The sequence below is a fragment of the Schistocerca nitens genome, chromosome 2 (assembly GCF_023898315.1).
Source record: "Schistocerca nitens isolate TAMUIC-IGC-003100 chromosome 2, iqSchNite1.1, whole genome shotgun sequence".
In the NCBI taxonomy this organism is placed as follows: Eukaryota; Metazoa; Arthropoda; class Insecta; order Orthoptera; family Acrididae; genus Schistocerca; species Schistocerca nitens.
The window spans coordinates 367,541,987-367,561,850 of record NC_064615.1 but is presented as its reverse complement, the minus strand read 5'-3'; the positions used below and the strand labels follow the sequence as shown (position 1 = coordinate 367,561,850).

The 19,864-nt window shown below is 50.4% G+C and overlaps 21 non-coding genes across 21 annotated transcripts; 16 read left to right on the top strand and 5 right to left on the bottom strand.

Moving 5' to 3' along the window:
• The first annotated feature begins 206 nt into the window (after nucleotides 1–206).
• Nucleotides 207–278, top strand: Trnap-cgg (transfer RNA proline (anticodon CGG)). The gene has a single exon. It is a non-coding gene; the product is annotated as a tRNA-Pro (tRNA).
• Nucleotides 279–2,106: 1,828 nt separating this feature from the next.
• Trnap-ugg (transfer RNA proline (anticodon UGG)) lies at nucleotides 2,107–2,178 on the top strand. Its single transcript has one exon. It is a non-coding gene; the product is annotated as a tRNA-Pro (tRNA).
• A 602-nt stretch (nucleotides 2,179–2,780) lies between these two features.
• Nucleotides 2,781–2,853, bottom strand: Trnav-uac (transfer RNA valine (anticodon UAC)). The gene has a single exon. It is a non-coding gene; the product is annotated as a tRNA-Val (tRNA).
• A 235-nt stretch (nucleotides 2,854–3,088) lies between these two features.
• On the top strand, nucleotides 3,089–3,160 carry Trnap-cgg (transfer RNA proline (anticodon CGG)). The gene has a single exon. It is a non-coding gene; the product is annotated as a tRNA-Pro (tRNA).
• A 709-nt stretch (nucleotides 3,161–3,869) lies between these two features.
• Trnap-cgg (transfer RNA proline (anticodon CGG)) lies at nucleotides 3,870–3,941 on the top strand. Its single transcript has one exon. It is a non-coding gene; the product is annotated as a tRNA-Pro (tRNA).
• A 1,828-nt stretch (nucleotides 3,942–5,769) lies between these two features.
• Trnap-ugg (transfer RNA proline (anticodon UGG)) lies at nucleotides 5,770–5,841 on the top strand. Its single transcript has one exon. It is a non-coding gene; the product is annotated as a tRNA-Pro (tRNA).
• Nucleotides 5,842–6,443: 602 nt separating this feature from the next.
• Nucleotides 6,444–6,516, bottom strand: Trnav-uac (transfer RNA valine (anticodon UAC)). The gene has a single exon. It is a non-coding gene; the product is annotated as a tRNA-Val (tRNA).
• Nucleotides 6,517–6,751: 235 nt separating this feature from the next.
• Nucleotides 6,752–6,823, top strand: Trnap-cgg (transfer RNA proline (anticodon CGG)). Its single transcript has one exon. It is a non-coding gene; the product is annotated as a tRNA-Pro (tRNA).
• A 709-nt stretch (nucleotides 6,824–7,532) lies between these two features.
• Nucleotides 7,533–7,604, top strand: Trnap-cgg (transfer RNA proline (anticodon CGG)). The gene has a single exon. It is a non-coding gene; the product is annotated as a tRNA-Pro (tRNA).
• A 1,828-nt stretch (nucleotides 7,605–9,432) lies between these two features.
• On the top strand, nucleotides 9,433–9,504 carry Trnap-ugg (transfer RNA proline (anticodon UGG)). The gene has a single exon. It is a non-coding gene; the product is annotated as a tRNA-Pro (tRNA).
• Nucleotides 9,505–10,106: 602 nt separating this feature from the next.
• Nucleotides 10,107–10,179, bottom strand: Trnav-uac (transfer RNA valine (anticodon UAC)). The gene has a single exon. It is a non-coding gene; the product is annotated as a tRNA-Val (tRNA).
• Nucleotides 10,180–10,414: 235 nt separating this feature from the next.
• On the top strand, nucleotides 10,415–10,486 carry Trnap-cgg (transfer RNA proline (anticodon CGG)). Its single transcript has one exon. It is a non-coding gene; the product is annotated as a tRNA-Pro (tRNA).
• Nucleotides 10,487–11,195: 709 nt separating this feature from the next.
• Trnap-cgg (transfer RNA proline (anticodon CGG)) lies at nucleotides 11,196–11,267 on the top strand. Its single transcript has one exon. It is a non-coding gene; the product is annotated as a tRNA-Pro (tRNA).
• Nucleotides 11,268–11,976: 709 nt separating this feature from the next.
• Nucleotides 11,977–12,048, top strand: Trnap-cgg (transfer RNA proline (anticodon CGG)). Its single transcript has one exon. It is a non-coding gene; the product is annotated as a tRNA-Pro (tRNA).
• Nucleotides 12,049–13,875: 1,827 nt separating this feature from the next.
• On the top strand, nucleotides 13,876–13,947 carry Trnap-ugg (transfer RNA proline (anticodon UGG)). The gene has a single exon. It is a non-coding gene; the product is annotated as a tRNA-Pro (tRNA).
• Nucleotides 13,948–14,549: 602 nt separating this feature from the next.
• Nucleotides 14,550–14,622, bottom strand: Trnav-uac (transfer RNA valine (anticodon UAC)). Its single transcript has one exon. It is a non-coding gene; the product is annotated as a tRNA-Val (tRNA).
• Nucleotides 14,623–14,857: 235 nt separating this feature from the next.
• On the top strand, nucleotides 14,858–14,929 carry Trnap-cgg (transfer RNA proline (anticodon CGG)). Its single transcript has one exon. It is a non-coding gene; the product is annotated as a tRNA-Pro (tRNA).
• Nucleotides 14,930–16,760: 1,831 nt separating this feature from the next.
• On the top strand, nucleotides 16,761–16,832 carry Trnap-ugg (transfer RNA proline (anticodon UGG)). The gene has a single exon. It is a non-coding gene; the product is annotated as a tRNA-Pro (tRNA).
• A 602-nt stretch (nucleotides 16,833–17,434) lies between these two features.
• Nucleotides 17,435–17,507, bottom strand: Trnav-uac (transfer RNA valine (anticodon UAC)). The gene has a single exon. It is a non-coding gene; the product is annotated as a tRNA-Val (tRNA).
• Nucleotides 17,508–17,742: 235 nt separating this feature from the next.
• Nucleotides 17,743–17,814, top strand: Trnap-cgg (transfer RNA proline (anticodon CGG)). The gene has a single exon. It is a non-coding gene; the product is annotated as a tRNA-Pro (tRNA).
• A 1,832-nt stretch (nucleotides 17,815–19,646) lies between these two features.
• Trnap-ugg (transfer RNA proline (anticodon UGG)) lies at nucleotides 19,647–19,718 on the top strand. Its single transcript has one exon. It is a non-coding gene; the product is annotated as a tRNA-Pro (tRNA).
• Nucleotides 19,719–19,864: the final 146 nt, after the last annotated feature.

Below are 19,864 nucleotides of genomic sequence, written 5' to 3'. Positions count from 1 at the left end.
ATTCGCGCAGTCGTTATTGCAAAAGATGTCACCAAAGGCGATCGCTTCGTTAGCGGCACGGCGCCTGGGCTCGGCGGCAGTACAAGAAGTCGATGAAAACAATCCAACCGCGACAGCCAGAGAGAACGCTGGGTGAGCTGCAGCCGTACATGGTGAGACCATCCTCGGTGGCGTCATTCACATGCAGTGTGTTTTCGGAACGAACAGGCTCGTTGGTCTAGGGGTATGATTCCTGCTTCGGGTGCAGGAGGTCCCGGGTTCAAATCCCGGACGAGCCCTTGCGTTTTGTACAACGGTGTGCTAACAAACCGCATGGCGGCGGCTGTTTCGCGCATTTCCAGGCCTCCAAGTCAGCGCTAAATCCGACAACCAGTTCTGAAACAGTTTCATTTGAGCCATGTGCACCCTGCTGGTGGAACGTTTGAAGTTGATTTAAATGGTCACAGTAGAGATCGTAGCAAGTGTCTTGCTGAGTGCGACGAAAACGTGTTTCCGCCCGCAATCGAACCGGGGACCTTGTGCGTGTTAGGCAGACGTTATAACCGCTACACCACGGAAACTGCTACGCTCTGCCCTCCACATGTGATACAACTTGTAGGACGATCGCCATTGTGGCGTAAAAATCACAATGCCGGTATTTCGCATTCGTGTGAAACAATCGACAGCACCCTTGACTGCCTGAATGCCATGTCGAATAAGAGCTCAAGAAGTCATCGGAAACGCTCGAGGGAGAGTCCTCAGCAGCATCTGCTGCTCTTTCTTTCCTTACGAGATACCGTCGATTCGCGCAGTCGTTATTGCAAAAGATGTCACCAAAGGCGATCGCTTCGTTAGCGGCACGGCGCCTGGGCTCGGCGGCAGCTCTACATGGAGGCACCAGCAGCCCCAGCCCCTCCAGGCCGCCGCCGGCGCCACAGCGCAAGGAGTCGGCGCCCGCCCTGCAATGCCCCCTGTCGTTGCACATTCCACCCGCCCTTTATCCTCTCCATGTCTGACTCACTACCCTAAATGACGCTGTAGTCGACGTGCTTATTACTATCGCTTTTGGAAGAACCAAGGCGCAGTATTCTAGTGACGAACCGGTATTGCAAATTTGGATTAAGTAAAAATTTGTTGTGTGGTCGAGCGACACCCCCGTCTCGCTCTTCCTAGATGATCGCTGCTGCGCGGAGTAACTCCTAGCGCGCCGATGGCTTCAGAGTTGGTCTTCTCGAAGTTTTGCTTTTGCACTGCATTCCGCAATCTTATAGTTACGTGCTTCGGTTTCCCGACGTTCTTGTGTTTAGTGCGTTCGGCTTCTCTTAACCCTTAGCCACCGCTTGCCGAAATTTCCACACCGTCATCTGTTGATCTGCAGAGCTCGATGAAGGTACCGCGGCCGTTCCTGAGCTCGCGAAACGGCCGAATCTGTAGTTGTTTCCAGATCTCTCCCACACAACGGCCTCCCGGAAGCTTGGATTACAGGAGTACGCCACTACTCCCAGCCGCTGAATTACCTTTGAAGCAGAATGACATGAGCTACACGCAGCTCCGATTTTTTTTTTTTTTTTGGTGTCTGACCTACTTTGAAAGATTTTGTAGTCGATTTACTTACCACTATCGCTGTTGGAAGGAGGAAACCACGTGATAATCACACAGTATTCTAGAGACGATCAGGTAATGAAAATTTAGAATAAGTAAAACAGTATCAAAAGAAGTTGTGTGGTGGAGCGGCACATGCAATTCACGCTTCCTAGATGATCGTTGCTGCATAGAATAATTCTTTTGTCTGTGGCGTCTTCAGTATTCGTCTTCTGGAAGTTTTGCTTGCAATATATTCTTCAATATTTTCATTATGAGTTGGTGCTTGCTTTCCCGATGTTATTTTGTTTAGTGCATTCGCCTTCTCTTAACCCTGAGAAACCACATACGGAAACTGAGGCACTGCCGGCTGTTCATAAGCAGAGTTCGATGAAGTTATTTCGCTTTTTATTCGGTGCCTTTAATATTCTTCTCATCAGTGGTGAGTGCTGCCTGCAGAAAGCGCTTATCTTGCGAATTCACGTGAAAGTTTGTGTTCCCTGGGAGATGCACTACTTGTGATTAGCTTGAGTGGTGCGGGCAGGTGGCTCGTTGGTCTAGGGGTATGATTCCTGCTTTGGGTGCAGGAGGTCCCGGGTTCAAATCCCGGACGAGCCCTGCCATTTTGACCGTGCTGAAGAGTAGGTGGAACTCAGTCCCGGTTGCAGCTCCTCAATGAAGAGTAAGACGCCTGTTATATCACGTGGATATAACAAGAATCCGGCACCAGTAAAGTACGTAGGTGGAATTCGGTAGAAAGGCAGACGGTAATTTTTCTTGCAACGGAAAACAAGGTTGTCTTTGCGGAATATGTGCACCGTGAGTGGAGATTCAGCTTGATTGTGCGACAGTCTACCTTCATCTTACTAGCGACGGCAACAACCAATGGGTGGGACGTAAGACTGAGCGTGGCTAAGAGTTTCTCATTATTAGTTACCTTCACACTTTGACACAGCCGTGACAAGGCGAGTAGCGCGAGCTCAGGATAGCCAGTAGGAAGCGCACCTGAAGTAGCCCTGAAGAACCGGGTTGTAAATTTTGCCAGCCATAATGGAGCTAGGGGCGTTCTCAGTTACCAAATACCGGTGCAATAAGAGAGCAACAGTATTTGACAGTAAAATGACGCCCTATCCATCTAGAATATGACATTGATTGTCTCTGCATACGCATCCGTGAGGTCATCCCGGAAATGAAATCCGATAAGCGGATTAAAATTGTTGTGTTCCCGCCCGGGATCGAACCGGGGACCTTCTGCGTGTAAAGCAGACGTGATAACCGCTACACCACGGAAACGACGGATCGTCTGATGTGCCACCCGGAGACTCGTGGTAGCAACAGTTTTTCTTCTGTGTTAGCAAGGGCATCGGCTACGAGCTCTCTCCGATTCGTGAGGTTCCTATAGTACAAGAAGTCGATGAAAACAATCCAACCGCGACAGCCAGAGAGAACGCTGGGTGAGCTGCAGCCGTACATGGTGAGACCATCCTCGGTGGCGTCATTCACATGCAGTGTGTTTTCGGAACGAACAGGCTCGTTGGTCTAGGGGTATGATTCCTGCTTCGGGTGCAGGAGGTCCCGGGTTCAAATCCCGGACGAGCCCTTGCGTTTTGTACAACGGTGTGCTAACAAACCGCATGGCGGCGGCTGTTTCGCGCATTTCCAGGCCTCCAAGTCAGCGCTAAATCCGACAACCAGTTCTGAAACAGTTTCATTTGAGCCATGTGCACCCTGCTGGTGGAACGTTTGAAGTTGATTTAAATGGTCACAGTAGAGATCGTAGCAAGTGTCTTGCTGAGTGCGACGAAAACGTGTTTCCGCCCGCAATCGAACCGGGGACCTTGTGCGTGTTAGGCAGACGTTATAACCGCTACACCACGGAAACTGCTACGCTCTGCCCTCCACATGTGATACAACTTGTAGGACGATCGCCATTGTGGCGTAAAAATCACAATGCCGGTATTTCGCATTCGTGTGAAACAATCGACAGCACCCTTGACTGCCTGAATGCCATGTCGAATAAGAGCTCAAGAAGTCATCGGAAACGCTCGAGGGAGAGTCCTCAGCAGCATCTGCTGCTCTTTCTTTCCTTACGAGATACCGTCGATTCGCGCAGTCGTTATTGCAAAAGATGTCACCAAAGGCGATCGCTTCGTTAGCGGCACGGCGCCTGGGCTCGGCGGCAGTACAAGAAGTCGATGAAAACAATCCAACCGCGACAGCCAGAGAGAACGCTGGGTGAGCTGCAGCCGTACATGGTGAGACCATCCTCGGTGGCGTCATTCACATGCAGTGTGTTTTCGGAACGAACAGGCTCGTTGGTCTAGGGGTATGATTCCTGCTTCGGGTGCAGGAGGTCCCGGGTTCAAATCCCGGACGAGCCCTTGCGTTTTGTACAACGGTGTGCTAACAAACCGCATGGCGGCGGCTGTTTCGCGCATTTCCAGGCCTCCAAGTCAGCGCTAAATCCGACAACCAGTTCTGAAACAGTTTCATTTGAGCCATGTGCACCCTGCTGGTGGAACGTTTGAAGTTGATTTAAATGGTCACAGTAGAGATCGTAGCAAGTGTCTTGCTGAGTGCGACGAAAACGTGTTTCCGCCCGCAATCGAACCGGGGACCTTGTGCGTGTTAGGCAGACGTTATAACCGCTACACCACGGAAACTGCTACGCTCTGCCCTCCACATGTGATACAACTTGTAGGACGATCGCCATTGTGGCGTAAAAATCACAATGCCGGTATTTCGCATTCGTGTGAAACAATCGACAGCACCCTTGACTGCCTGAATGCCATGTCGAATAAGAGCTCAAGAAGTCATCGGAAACGCTCGAGGGAGAGTCCTCAGCAGCATCTGCTGCTCTTTCTTTCCTTACGAGATACCGTCGATTCGCGCAGTCGTTATTGCAAAAGATGTCACCAAAGGCGATCGCTTCGTTAGCGGCACGGCGCCTGGGCTCGGCGGCAGCTCTACATGGAGGCACCAGCAGCCCCAGCCCCTCCAGGCCGCCGCCGGCGCCACAGCGCAAGGAGTCGGCGCCCGCCCTGCAATGCCCCCTGTCGTTGCACATTCCACCCGCCCTTTATCCTCTCCATGTCTGACTCACTACCCTAAATGACGCTGTAGTCGACGTGCTTATTACTATCGCTTTTGGAAGAACCAAGGCGCAGTATTCTAGTGACGAACCGGTATTGCAAATTTGGATTAAGTAAAAATTTGTTGTGTGGTCGAGCGACACCCCCGTCTCGCTCTTCCTAGATGATCGCTGCTGCGCGGAGTAACTCCTAGCGCGCCGATGGCTTCAGAGTTGGTCTTCTCGAAGTTTTGCTTTTGCACTGCATTCCGCAATCTTATAGTTACGTGCTTCGGTTTCCCGACGTTCTTGTGTTTAGTGCGTTCGGCTTCTCTTAACCCTTAGCCACCGCTTGCCGAAATTTCCACACCGTCATCTGTTGATCTGCAGAGCTCGATGAAGGTACCGCGGCCGTTCCTGAGCTCGCGAAACGGCCGAATCTGTAGTTGTTTCCAGATCTCTCCCACACAACGGCCTCCCGGAAGCTTGGATTACAGGAGTACGCCACTACTCCCAGCCGCTGAATTACCTTTGAAGCAGAATGACATGAGCTACACGCAGCTCCGATTTTTTTTTTTTTTTTGGTGTCTGACCTACTTTGAAAGATTTTGTAGTCGATTTACTTACCACTATCGCTGTTGGAAGGAGGAAACCACGTGATAATCACACAGTATTCTAGAGACGATCAGGTAATGAAAATTTAGAATAAGTAAAACAGTATCAAAAGAAGTTGTGTGGTGGAGCGGCACATGCAATTCACGCTTCCTAGATGATCGTTGCTGCATAGAATAATTCTTTTGTCTGTGGCGTCTTCAGTATTCGTCTTCTGGAAGTTTTGCTTGCAATATATTCTTCAATATTTTCATTATGAGTTGGTGCTTGCTTTCCCGATGTTATTTTGTTTAGTGCATTCGCCTTCTCTTAACCCTGAGAAACCACATACGGAAACTGAGGCACTGCCGGCTGTTCATAAGCAGAGTTCGATGAAGTTATTTCGCTTTTTATTCGGTGCCTTTAATATTCTTCTCATCAGTGGTGAGTGCTGCCTGCAGAAAGCGCTTATCTTGCGAATTCACGTGAAAGTTTGTGTTCCCTGGGAGATGCACTACTTGTGATTAGCTTGAGTGGTGCGGGCAGGTGGCTCGTTGGTCTAGGGGTATGATTCCTGCTTTGGGTGCAGGAGGTCCCGGGTTCAAATCCCGGACGAGCCCTGCCATTTTGACCGTGCTGAAGAGTAGGTGGAACTCAGTCCCGGTTGCAGCTCCTCAATGAAGAGTAAGACGCCTGTTATATCACGTGGATATAACAAGAATCCGGCACCAGTAAAGTACGTAGGTGGAATTCGGTAGAAAGGCAGACGGTAATTTTTCTTGCAACGGAAAACAAGGTTGTCTTTGCGGAATATGTGCACCGTGAGTGGAGATTCAGCTTGATTGTGCGACAGTCTACCTTCATCTTACTAGCGACGGCAACAACCAATGGGTGGGACGTAAGACTGAGCGTGGCTAAGAGTTTCTCATTATTAGTTACCTTCACACTTTGACACAGCCGTGACAAGGCGAGTAGCGCGAGCTCAGGATAGCCAGTAGGAAGCGCACCTGAAGTAGCCCTGAAGAACCGGGTTGTAAATTTTGCCAGCCATAATGGAGCTAGGGGCGTTCTCAGTTACCAAATACCGGTGCAATAAGAGAGCAACAGTATTTGACAGTAAAATGACGCCCTATCCATCTAGAATATGACATTGATTGTCTCTGCATACGCATCCGTGAGGTCATCCCGGAAATGAAATCCGATAAGCGGATTAAAATTGTTGTGTTCCCGCCCGGGATCGAACCGGGGACCTTCTGCGTGTAAAGCAGACGTGATAACCGCTACACCACGGAAACGACGGATCGTCTGATGTGCCACCCGGAGACTCGTGGTAGCAACAGTTTTTCTTCTGTGTTAGCAAGGGCATCGGCTACGAGCTCTCTCCGATTCGTGAGGTTCCTATAGTACAAGAAGTCGATGAAAACAATCCAACCGCGACAGCCAGAGAGAACGCTGGGTGAGCTGCAGCCGTACATGGTGAGACCATCCTCGGTGGCGTCATTCACATGCAGTGTGTTTTCGGAACGAACAGGCTCGTTGGTCTAGGGGTATGATTCCTGCTTCGGGTGCAGGAGGTCCCGGGTTCAAATCCCGGACGAGCCCTTGCGTTTTGTACAACGGTGTGCTAACAAACCGCATGGCGGCGGCTGTTTCGCGCATTTCCAGGCCTCCAAGTCAGCGCTAAATCCGACAACCAGTTCTGAAACAGTTTCATTTGAGCCATGTGCACCCTGCTGGTGGAACGTTTGAAGTTGATTTAAATGGTCACAGTAGAGATCGTAGCAAGTGTCTTGCTGAGTGCGACGAAAACGTGTTTCCGCCCGCAATCGAACCGGGGACCTTGTGCGTGTTAGGCAGACGTTATAACCGCTACACCACGGAAACTGCTACGCTCTGCCCTCCACATGTGATACAACTTGTAGGACGATCGCCATTGTGGCGTAAAAATCACAATGCCGGTATTTCGCATTCGTGTGAAACAATCGACAGCACCCTTGACTGCCTGAATGCCATGTCGAATAAGAGCTCAAGAAGTCATCGGAAACGCTCGAGGGAGAGTCCTCAGCAGCATCTGCTGCTCTTTCTTTCCTTACGAGATACCGTCGATTCGCGCAGTCGTTATTGCAAAAGATGTCACCAAAGGCGATCGCTTCGTTAGCGGCACGGCGCCTGGGCTCGGCGGCAGTACAAGAAGTCGATGAAAACAATCCAACCGCGACAGCCAGAGAGAACGCTGGGTGAGCTGCAGCCGTACATGGTGAGACCATCCTCGGTGGCGTCATTCACATGCAGTGTGTTTTCGGAACGAACAGGCTCGTTGGTCTAGGGGTATGATTCCTGCTTCGGGTGCAGGAGGTCCCGGGTTCAAATCCCGGACGAGCCCTTGCGTTTTGTACAACGGTGTGCTAACAAACCGCATGGCGGCGGCTGTTTCGCGCATTTCCAGGCCTCCAAGTCAGCGCTAAATCCGACAACCAGTTCTGAAACAGTTTCATTTGAGCCATGTGCACCCTGCTGGTGGAACGTTTGAAGTTGATTTAAATGGTCACAGTAGAGATCGTAGCAAGTGTCTTGCTGAGTGCGACGAAAACGTGTTTCCGCCCGCAATCGAACCGGGGACCTTGTGCGTGTTAGGCAGACGTTATAACCGCTACACCACGGAAACTGCTACGCTCTGCCCTCCACATGTGATACAACTTGTAGGACGATCGCCATTGTGGCGTAAAAATCACAATGCCGGTATTTCGCATTCGTGTGAAACAATCGACAGCACCCTTGACTGCCTGAATGCCATGTCGAATAAGAGCTCAAGAAGTCATCGGAAACGCTCGAGGGAGAGTCCTCAGCAGCATCTGCTGCTCTTTCTTTCCTTACGAGATACCGTCGATTCGCGCAGTCGTTATTGCAAAAGATGTCACCAAAGGCGATCGCTTCGTTAGCGGCACGGCGCCTGGGCTCGGCGGCAGCTCTACATGGAGGCACCAGCAGCCCCAGCCCCTCCAGGCCGCCGCCGGCGCCACAGCGCAAGGAGTCGGCGCCCGCCCTGCAATGCCCCCTGTCGTTGCACATTCCACCCGCCCTTTATCCTCTCCATGTCTGACTCACTACCCTAAATGACGCTGTAGTCGACGTGCTTATTACTATCGCTTTTGGAAGAACCAAGGCGCAGTATTCTAGTGACGAACCGGTATTGCAAATTTGGATTAAGTAAAAATTTGTTGTGTGGTCGAGCGACACCCCCGTCTCGCTCTTCCTAGATGATCGCTGCTGCGCGGAGTAACTCCTAGCGCGCCGATGGCTTCAGAGTTGGTCTTCTCGAAGTTTTGCTTTTGCACTGCATTCCGCAATCTTATAGTTACGTGCTTCGGTTTCCCGACGTTCTTGTGTTTAGTGCGTTCGGCTTCTCTTAACCCTTAGCCACCGCTTGCCGAAATTTCCACACCGTCATCTGTTGATCTGCAGAGCTCGATGAAGGTACCGCGGCCGTTCCTGAGCTCGCGAAACGGCCGAATCTGTAGTTGTTTCCAGATCTCTCCCACACAACGGCCTCCCGGAAGCTTGGATTACAGGAGTACGCCACTACTCCCAGCCGCTGAATTACCTTTGAAGCAGAATGACATGAGCTACACGCAGCTCCGATTTTTTTTTTTTTTTTGGTGTCTGACCTACTTTGAAAGATTTTGTAGTCGATTTACTTACCACTATCGCTGTTGGAAGGAGGAAACCACGTGATAATCACACAGTATTCTAGAGACGATCAGGTAATGAAAATTTAGAATAAGTAAAACAGTATCAAAAGAAGTTGTGTGGTGGAGCGGCACATGCAATTCACGCTTCCTAGATGATCGTTGCTGCATAGAATAATTCTTTTGTCTGTGGCGTCTTCAGTATTCGTCTTCTGGAAGTTTTGCTTGCAATATATTCTTCAATATTTTCATTATGAGTTGGTGCTTGCTTTCCCGATGTTATTTTGTTTAGTGCATTCGCCTTCTCTTAACCCTGAGAAACCACATACGGAAACTGAGGCACTGCCGGCTGTTCATAAGCAGAGTTCGATGAAGTTATTTCGCTTTTTATTCGGTGCCTTTAATATTCTTCTCATCAGTGGTGAGTGCTGCCTGCAGAAAGCGCTTATCTTGCGAATTCACGTGAAAGTTTGTGTTCCCTGGGAGATGCACTACTTGTGATTAGCTTGAGTGGTGCGGGCAGGTGGCTCGTTGGTCTAGGGGTATGATTCCTGCTTTGGGTGCAGGAGGTCCCGGGTTCAAATCCCGGACGAGCCCTGCCATTTTGACCGTGCTGAAGAGTAGGTGGAACTCAGTCCCGGTTGCAGCTCCTCAATGAAGAGTAAGACGCCTGTTATATCACGTGGATATAACAAGAATCCGGCACCAGTAAAGTACGTAGGTGGAATTCGGTAGAAAGGCAGACGGTAATTTTTCTTGCAACGGAAAACAAGGTTGTCTTTGCGGAATATGTGCACCGTGAGTGGAGATTCAGCTTGATTGTGCGACAGTCTACCTTCATCTTACTAGCGACGGCAACAACCAATGGGTGGGACGTAAGACTGAGCGTGGCTAAGAGTTTCTCATTATTAGTTACCTTCACACTTTGACACAGCCGTGACAAGGCGAGTAGCGCGAGCTCAGGATAGCCAGTAGGAAGCGCACCTGAAGTAGCCCTGAAGAACCGGGTTGTAAATTTTGCCAGCCATAATGGAGCTAGGGGCGTTCTCAGTTACCAAATACCGGTGCAATAAGAGAGCAACAGTATTTGACAGTAAAATGACGCCCTATCCATCTAGAATATGACATTGATTGTCTCTGCATACGCATCCGTGAGGTCATCCCGGAAATGAAATCCGATAAGCGGATTAAAATTGTTGTGTTCCCGCCCGGGATCGAACCGGGGACCTTCTGCGTGTAAAGCAGACGTGATAACCGCTACACCACGGAAACGACGGATCGTCTGATGTGCCACCCGGAGACTCGTGGTAGCAACAGTTTTTCTTCTGTGTTAGCAAGGGCATCGGCTACGAGCTCTCTCCGATTCGTGAGGTTCCTATAGTACAAGAAGTCGATGAAAACAATCCAACCGCGACAGCCAGAGAGAACGCTGGGTGAGCTGCAGCCGTACATGGTGAGACCATCCTCGGTGGCGTCATTCACATGCAGTGTGTTTTCGGAACGAACAGGCTCGTTGGTCTAGGGGTATGATTCCTGCTTCGGGTGCAGGAGGTCCCGGGTTCAAATCCCGGACGAGCCCTTGCGTTTTGTACAACGGTGTGCTAACAAACCGCATGGCGGCGGCTGTTTCGCGCATTTCCAGGCCTCCAAGTCAGCGCTAAATCCGACAACCAGTTCTGAAACAGTTTCATTTGAGCCATGTGCACCCTGCTGGTGGAACGTTTGAAGTTGATTTAAATGGTCACAGTAGAGATCGTAGCAAGTGTCTTGCTGAGTGCGACGAAAACGTGTTTCCGCCCGCAATCGAACCGGGGACCTTGTGCGTGTTAGGCAGACGTTATAACCGCTACACCACGGAAACTGCTACGCTCTGCCCTCCACATGTGATACAACTTGTAGGACGATCGCCATTGTGGCGTAAAAATCACAATGCCGGTATTTCGCATTCGTGTGAAACAATCGACAGCACCCTTGACTGCCTGAATGCCATGTCGAATAAGAGCTCAAGAAGTCATCGGAAACGCTCGAGGGAGAGTCCTCAGCAGCATCTGCTGCTCTTTCTTTCCTTACGAGATACCGTCGATTCGCGCAGTCGTTATTGCAAAAGATGTCACCAAAGGCGATCGCTTCGTTAGCGGCACGGCGCCTGGGCTCGGCGGCAGTACAAGAAGTCGATGAAAACAATCCAACCGCGACAGCCAGAGAGAACGCTGGGTGAGCTGCAGCCGTACATGGTGAGACCATCCTCGGTGGCGTCATTCACATGCAGTGTGTTTTCGGAACGAACAGGCTCGTTGGTCTAGGGGTATGATTCCTGCTTCGGGTGCAGGAGGTCCCGGGTTCAAATCCCGGACGAGCCCTTGCGTTTTGTACAACGGTGTGCTAACAAACCGCATGGCGGCGGCTGTTTCGCGCATTTCCAGGCCTCCAAGTCAGCGCTAAATCCGACAACCAGTTCTGAAACAGTTTCATTTGAGCCATGTGCACCCTGCTGGTGGAACGTTTGAAGTTGATTTAAATGGTCACAGTAGAGATCGTAGCAAGTGTCTTGCTGAGTGCGACGAAAACGTGTTTCCGCCCGCAATCGAACCGGGGACCTTGTGCGTGTTAGGCAGACGTTATAACCGCTACACCACGGAAACTGCTACGCTCTGCCCTCCACATGTGATACAACTTGTAGGACGATCGCCATTGTGGCGTAAAAATCACAATGCCGGTATTTCGCATTCGTGTGAAACAATCGACAGCACCCTTGACTGCCTGAATGCCATGTCGAATAAGAGCTCAAGAAGTCATCGGAAACGCTCGAGGGAGAGTCCTCAGCAGCATCTGCTGCTCTTTCTTTCCTTACGAGATACCGTCGATTCGCGCAGTCGTTATTGCAAAAGATGTCACCAAAGGCGATCGCTTCGTTAGCGGCACGGCGCCTGGGCTCGGCGGCAGTACAAGAAGTCGATGAAAACAATCCAACCGCGACAGCCAGAGAGAACGCTGGGTGAGCTGCAGCCGTACATGGTGAGACCATCCTCGGTGGCGTCATTCACATGCAGTGTGTTTTCGGAACGAACAGGCTCGTTGGTCTAGGGGTATGATTCCTGCTTCGGGTGCAGGAGGTCCCGGGTTCAAATCCCGGACGAGCCCTTGCGTTTTGTACAACGGTGTGCTAACAAACCGCATGGCGGCGGCTGTTTCGCGCATTTCCAGGCCTCCAAGTCAGCGCTAAATCCGACAACCAGTTCTGAAACAGTTTCATTTGAGCCATGTGCACCCTGCTGGTGGAACGTTTGAAGTTGATTTAAATGGTCACAGTAGAGATCGTAGCAAGTGTCTTGCTGAGTGCGACGAAAACGTGTTTCCGCCCGCAATCGAACCGGGGACCTTGTGCGTGTTAGGCAGACGTTATAACCGCTACACCACGGAAACTGCTACGCTCTGCCCTCCACATGTGATACAACTTGTAGGACGATCGCCATTGTGGCGTAAAAATCACAATGCCGGTATTTCGCATTCGTGTGAAACAATCGACAGCACCCTTGACTGCCTGAATGCCATGTCGAATAAGAGCTCAAGAAGTCATCGGAAACGCTCGAGGGAGAGTCCTCAGCAGCATCTGCTGCTCTTTCTTTCCTTACGAGATACCGTCGATTCGCGCAGTCGTTATTGCAAAAGATGTCACCAAAGGCGATCGCTTCGTTAGCGGCACGGCGCCTGGGCTCGGCGGCAGCTCTACATGGAGGCACCAGCAGCCCCAGCCCCTCCAGGCCGCCGCCGGCGCCACAGCGCAAGGAGTCGGCGCCCGCCCTGCAATGCCCCCTGTCGTTGCACATTCCACCCGCCCTTTATCCTCTCCATGTCTGACTCACTACCCTAAATGACGCTGTAGTCGACGTGCTTATTACTATCGCTTTTGGAAGAACCAAGGCGCAGTATTCTAGTGACGAACCGGTATTGCAAATTTGGATTAAGTAAAAATTTGTTGTGTGGTCGAGCGACACCCCCGTCTCGCTCTTCCCAGATGATCGCTGCTGCGCGGAGTAACTCCTAGCGCGCCGATGGCTTCAGAGTTGGTCTTCTCGAAGTTTTGCTTTTGCACTGCATTCCGCAATCTTATAGTTACGTGCTTCGGTTTCCCGACGTTCTTGTGTTTAGTGCGTTCGGCTTCTCTTAACCCTTAGCCACCGCTTGCCGAAATTTCCACACCGTCATCTGTTGATCTGCAGAGCTCGATGAAGGTACCGCGGCCGTTCCTGAGCTCGCGAAACGGCCGAATCTGTAGTTGTTTCCAGATCTCTCCCACACAACGGCCTCCCGGAAGCTTGGATTACAGGAGTACGCCACTACTCCCAGCCGCTGAATTACCTTTGAAGCAGAATGACATGAGCTACACGCAGCTCCGATTTTTTTTTTTTTTTGGTGTCTGACCTACTTTGAAAGATTTTGTAGTCGATTTACTTACCACTATCGCTGTTGGAAGGAGGAAACCACGTGATAATCACACAGTATTCTAGAGACGATCAGGTAATGAAAATTTAGAATAAGTAAAACAGTATCAAAAGAAGTTGTGTGGTGGAGCGGCACATGCAATTCACGCTTCCTAGATGATCGTTGCTGCATAGAATAATTCTTTTGTCTGTGGCGTCTTCAGTATTCGTCTTCTGGAAGTTTTGCTTGCAATATATTCTTCAATATTTTCATTATGAGTTGGTGCTTGCTTTCCCGATGTTATTTTGTTTAGTGCATTCGCCTTCTCTTAACCCTGAGAAACCACATACGGAAACTGAGGCACTGCCGGCTGTTCATAAGCAGAGTTCGATGAAGTTATTTCGCTTTTTATTCGGTGCCTTTAATATTCTTCTCATCAGTGGTGAGTGCTGCCTGCAGAAAGCGCTTATCTTGCGAATTCACGTGAAAGTTTGTGTTCCCTGGGAGATGCACTACTTGTGATTAGCTTGAGTGGTGCGGGCAGGTGGCTCGTTGGTCTAGGGGTATGATTCCTGCTTTGGGTGCAGGAGGTCCCGGGTTCAAATCCCGGACGAGCTCTGCCATTTTGACCGTGCTGAAGAGTAGGTAGAACTCAGTCCCGGTTGCAGCTCCTCAATGAAGAGTAAGACGCCTGTTATATCACGTGGATATAACAAGAATCCGGCACCAGTAAAGTACGTAGGTGGAATTCGGTAGAAAGGCAGACGGTAATTTTTCTTGCAACGGAAAACAAGGTTGTCTTTGCGGAATATGTGCACCGTGAGTGGAGATTCAGCTTGATTGTGCGACAGTCTACCTTCATCTTACTAGCGACGGCAACAACCAATGGGTGGGACGTAAGACTGAGCGTGGCTAAGAGTTTCTCATTATTAGTTACCTTCACACTTTGACACAGCCGTGACAAGGCGAGTAGCGCGAGCTCAGGATAGCCAGTAGGAAGCGCACCTGAAGTAGCCCTGAAGAACCGGGTTGTAAATTTTGCCAGCCATAATGGAGCTAGGGGCGTTCTCAGTTACCAAATACCGGTGCAATAAGAGAGCAACAGTATTTGACAGTAAAATGACGCCCTATCCATCTAGAATATGACATTGATTGTCTCTGCATACGCATCCGTGAGGTCATCCCGGAAATGAAATCCGATAAGCGGATTAAAATTGTTGTGTTCCCGCCCGGGATCGAACCGGGGACCTTCTGCGTGTAAAGCAGACGTGATAACCGCTACACCACGGAAACGACGGATCGTCTGATGTGCCACCCGGAGACTCGTGGTAGCAACAGTTTTTCTTCTGTGTTAGCAAGGGCATCGGCTACGAGCTCTCTCCGATTCGTGAGGTTCCTATAGTACAAGAAGTCGATGAAAACAATCCAACCGCGACAGCCAGAGAGAACGCTGGGTGAGCTGCAGCCGTACATGGTGAGACCATCCTCGGTGGCGTCATTCACATGCAGTGTGTTTTCGGAACGAACAGGCTCGTTGGTCTAGGGGTATGATTCCTGCTTCGGGTGCAGGAGGTCCCGGGTTCAAATCCCGGACGAGCCCTTGCGTTTTGTACAACGGTGTGCTAACAAACCGCATGGCGGCGGCTGTTTCGCGCATTTCCAGGCCTCCAAGTCAGCGCTAAATCCGACAACCAGTTCTGAAACAGTTTCATTTGAGCCATGTGCACCCTGCTGGTGGAACGTTTGAAGTTGATTTAAATGGTCACAGTAGAGATCGTAGCAAGTGTCTTGCTGAGTGCGACGAAAACGTGTTTCCGCCCGCAATCGAACCGGGGACCTTGTGCGTGTTAGGCAGACGTTATAACCGCTACACCACGGAAACTGCTACGCTCTGCCCTCCACATGTGATACAACTTGTAGGACGATCGCCATTGTGGCGTAAAAATCACAATGCCGGTATTTCGCATTCGTGTGAAACAATCGACAGCACCCTTGACTGCCTGAATGCCATGTCGAATAAGAGCTCAAGAAGTCATCGGAAACGCTCGAGGGAGAGTCCTCAGCAGCATCTGCTGCTCTTTCTTTCCTTACGAGATACCGTCGATTCGCGCAGTCGTTATTGCAAAAGATGTCACCAAAGGCGATCGCTTCGTTAGCGGCACGGCACGGCGCCTGGGCTCGGCGGCAGCTCTACATGGAGGCACCAGCAGCCCCAGCCCCTCCAGGCCGCCGCCGGCGCCACAGCGCAAGGAGTCGGCGCCCGCCCTGCAATGCCCCCTGTCGTTGCACATTCCACCCGCCCTTTATCCTCTCCATGTCTGACTCACTACCCTAAATGACGCTGTAGTCGACGTGCTTATTACTATCGCTTTTGGAAGAACCAAGGCGCAGTATTCTAGTGACGAACCGGTATTGCAAATTTGGATTAAGTAAAAATTTGTTGTGTGGTCGAGCGACACCCCCGTCTCGCTCTTCCTAGATGATCGCTGCTGCGCGGAGTAACTCCTAGCGCGCCGATGGCTTCAGAGTTGGTCTTCTCGAAGTTTTGCTTTTGCACTGCATTCCGCAATCTTATAGTTACGTGCTTCGGTTTCCCGACGTTCTTGTGTTTAGTGCGTTCGGCTTCTCTTAACCCTTAGCCACCGCTTGCCGAAATTTCCACACCGTCATCTGTTGATCTGCAGAGCTCGATGAAGGTACCGCGGCCGTTCCTGAGCTCGCGAAACGGCCGAATCTGTAGTTGTTTCCAGATCTCTCCCACACAACGGCCTCCCGGAAGCTTGGATTACAGGAGTACGCCACTACTCCCAGCCGCTGAATTACCTTTGAAGCAGAATGACATGAGCTACACGCAGCTCCGATTTTTTTTTTTTTTGGTGTCTGACCTACTTTGAAAGATTTTGTAGTCGATTTACTTACCACTATCGCTGTTGGAAGGAGGAAACCACGTGATAATCACACAGTATTCTAGAGACGATCAGGTAATGAAAATTTAGAATAAGTAAAACAGTATCAAAAGAAGTTGTGTGGTGGAGCGGCACATGCAATTCACGCTTCCTAGATGATCGTTGCTGCGTAGAATAATTCTTTTGTCTGTGGCGTCTTCAGTATTCGTCTTCTGGAAGTTTTGCTTGCAATATATTCTTCAATATTTTCATTATGAGTTGGTGCTTGCTTTCCCGATGTTATTTTGTTTAGTGCATTCGCCTTCTCTTAACCCTGAGAAACCACATACGGAAACTGAGGCACTGCCGGCTGTTCATAAGCAGAGTTCGATGAAGTTATTTCGCTTTTTATTCGGTGCCTTTAATATTCTTCTCATCAGTGGTGAGTGCTGCCTGCAGAAAGCGCTTATCTTGCGAATTCACGTGAAAGTTTGTGTTCCCTGGGAGATGCACTACTTGTGATTAGCTTGAGTGGTGCGGGCAGGTGGCTCGTTGGTCTAGGGGTATGATTCCTGCTTTGGGTGCAGGAGGTCCCGGGTTCAAATCCCGGACGAGCCCTGCCATTTTGACCGTGCTGAAGAGTAGGTGGAACTCAGTCCCGGTTGCAGCTCCTCAATGAAGAGTAAGACGCCTGTTATATCACGTGGATATAACAAGAATCCGGCACCAGTAAAGTACGTAGGTGGAATTCGGTAGAAAGGCAGACGGTAATTTTTCTTGCAACGGAAAACAAGGTTGTCTTTGCGGAATATGTGCACCGTGAGTGGAGATTCAGCTTGATTGTGCGACAGTCTACCTTCATCTTACTAGCGACGGCAACAACCAATGGGTGGGACGTAAGACTGAGCGTGGCTAAGAGTTTCTCATTATTAGTTACCTTCACACTTTGACACAGCCGTGACAAGGCGAGTAGCGCGAGCTCAGGATAGCCAGTAGGAAGCGCACCTGAAGTAGCCCTGAAGAACCGGGTTGTAAATTTTGCCAGCCATAATGGAGCTAGGGGCGTTCTCAGTTACCAAATACCGGTGCAATAAGAGAGCAACAGTATTTGACAGTAAAATGACGCCCTATCCATCTAGAATATGACATTGATTGTCTCTGCATACGCATCCGTGAGGTCATCCCGGAAATGAAATCCGATAAGCGGATTAAAATTGTTGTGTTCCCGCCCGGGATCGAACCGGGGACCTTCTGCGTGTAAAGCAGACGTGATAACCGCTACACCACGGAAACGACGGATCGTCTGATGTGCCACCCGGAGACTCGTGGTAGCAACAGTTTTTCTTCTGTGTTAGCAAGGGCATCGGCTACGAGCTCCCTCCGATTCGTGAGGTTCCTATAGTACAAGAAGTCGATGAAAACAATCCAACCGCGACAGCCAGAGAGAACGCTGGGTGAGCTGCAGCCGTACATGGTGAGACCATCATCGGTGGCGTCATTCACATGCAGTGTGTTTTCGGAACGAACAGGCTCGTTGGTCTAGGGGTATGATTCCTGCTTCGGGTGCAGGAGGTCCCGGGTTCAAATCCCGGACGAGCCCTTGCGTTTTGTACAACGGTGTGCTAACAAACCGCATGGCGGCGGCTGTTTCGCGCATTTCCAGGCCTCCAAGTCAGCGCTAAATCCGACAACCAGTTCTGAAACAGTTTCATTTGAGCCATGTGCACCCTGCTGGTGGAACGTTTGAAGTTGATTTAAATGGTCACAGTAGAGATCGTAGCAAGTGTCTTGCTGAGTGCGACGAAAACGTGTTTCCGCCCGCAATCGAACCGGGGACCTTGTGCGTGTTAGGCAGACGTTATAACCGCTACACCACGGAAACTGCTACGCTCTGCCCTCCACATGTGATACAACTTGTAGGACGATCGCCATTGTGGCGTAAAAATCACAATGCCGGTATTTCGCATTCGTGTGAAACAATCGACAGCACCCTTGACTGCCTGAATGCCATGTCGAATAAGAGCTCAAGAAGTCATCGGAAACGCTCGAGGGAGAGTCCTCAGCAGCATCTGCTGCTCTTTCTTTCCTTACGAGATACCGTCGATTCGCGCAGTCGTTATTGCAAAAGATGTCACCAAAGGCGATCGCTTCGTTAGCGGCACGGCACGGCGCCTGGGCTCGGCGGCAGCTCTACATGGAGGCACCAGCAGCCCCAGCCCCTCCAGGCCGCCGCCGGCGCCACAGCGCAAGGAGTCGGCGCCCGCCCTGCAATGCCCCCTGTCGTTGCACATTCCACCCGCCCTTTATCCTCTCCATGTCTGACTCACTACCCTAAATGACGCTGTAGTCGACGTGCTTATTACTATCGCTTTTGGAAGAACCAAGGCGCAGTATTCTAGTGACGAACCGGTATTGCAAATTTGGATTAAGTAAAAATTTGTTGTGTGGTCGAGCGACACCCCCGTCTCGCTCTTCCTAGATGATCGCTGCTGCGCGGAGTAACTCCTAGCGCGCCGATGGCTTCAGAGTTGGTCTTCTCGAAGTTTTGCTTTTGCACTGCATTCCGCAATCTTATAGTTACGTGCTTCGGTTTCCCGACGTTCTTGTGTTTAGTGCGTTCGGCTTCTCTTAACCCTTAGCCACCGCTTGCCGAAATTTCCACACCGTCATCTGTTGATCTGCAGAGCTCGATGAAGGTACCGCGGCCGTTCCTGAGCTCGCGAAACGGCCGAATCTGTAGTTGTTTCCAGATCTCTCCCACACAACGGCCTCCCGGAAGCTTGGATTACAGGAGTACGCCACTACTCCCAGCCGCTGAATTACCTTTGAAGCAGAATGACATGAGCTACACGCAGCTCCGATTTTTTTTTTTTTTTGGTGTCTGACCTACTTTGAAAGATTTTGTAGTCGATTTACTTACCACTATCGCTGTTGGAAGGAGGAAACCACGTGATAATCACACAGTATTCTAGAGACGATCAGGTAATGAAAATTTAGAATAAGTAAAACAGTATCAAAAGAAGTTGTGTGGTGGAGCGGCACATGCAATTCACGCTTCCTAGATGATCGTTGCTGCATAGAATAATTCTTTTGTCTGTGGCGTCTTCAGTATTCGTCTTCTGGAAGTTTTGCTTGCAATATATTCTTCAATATTTTCATTATGAGTTGGTGCTTGCTTTCCCGATGTTATTTTGTTTAGTGCATTCGCCTTCTCTTAACCCTGAGAAACCACATACGGAAACTGAGGCACTGCCGGCTGTTCATAAGCAGAGTTCGATGAAGTTATTTCGCTTTTTATTCGGTGCCTTTAATATTCTTCTCATCAGTGGTGAGTGCTGCCTGCAGAAAGCGCTTATCTTGCGAATTCACGTGAAAGTTTGTGTTCCCTGGGAGATGCACTACTTGTGATTAGCTTGAGTGGTGCGGGCAGGTGGCTCGTTGGTCTAGGGGTATGATTCCTGCTTTGGGTGCAGGAGGTCCCGGGTTCAAATCCCGGACGAGCTCTGCCATTTTGACCGTGCTGAAGAGTAGGTAGAACTCAGTCCCGGTTGCAGCTCCTCAATGAAGAGTAAGACGCCTGTTATATCACGTGGATATAACAAGAATCCGGCACCAGTAAAGTACGTAGGTGGAATTCGGTAGAAAGGCAG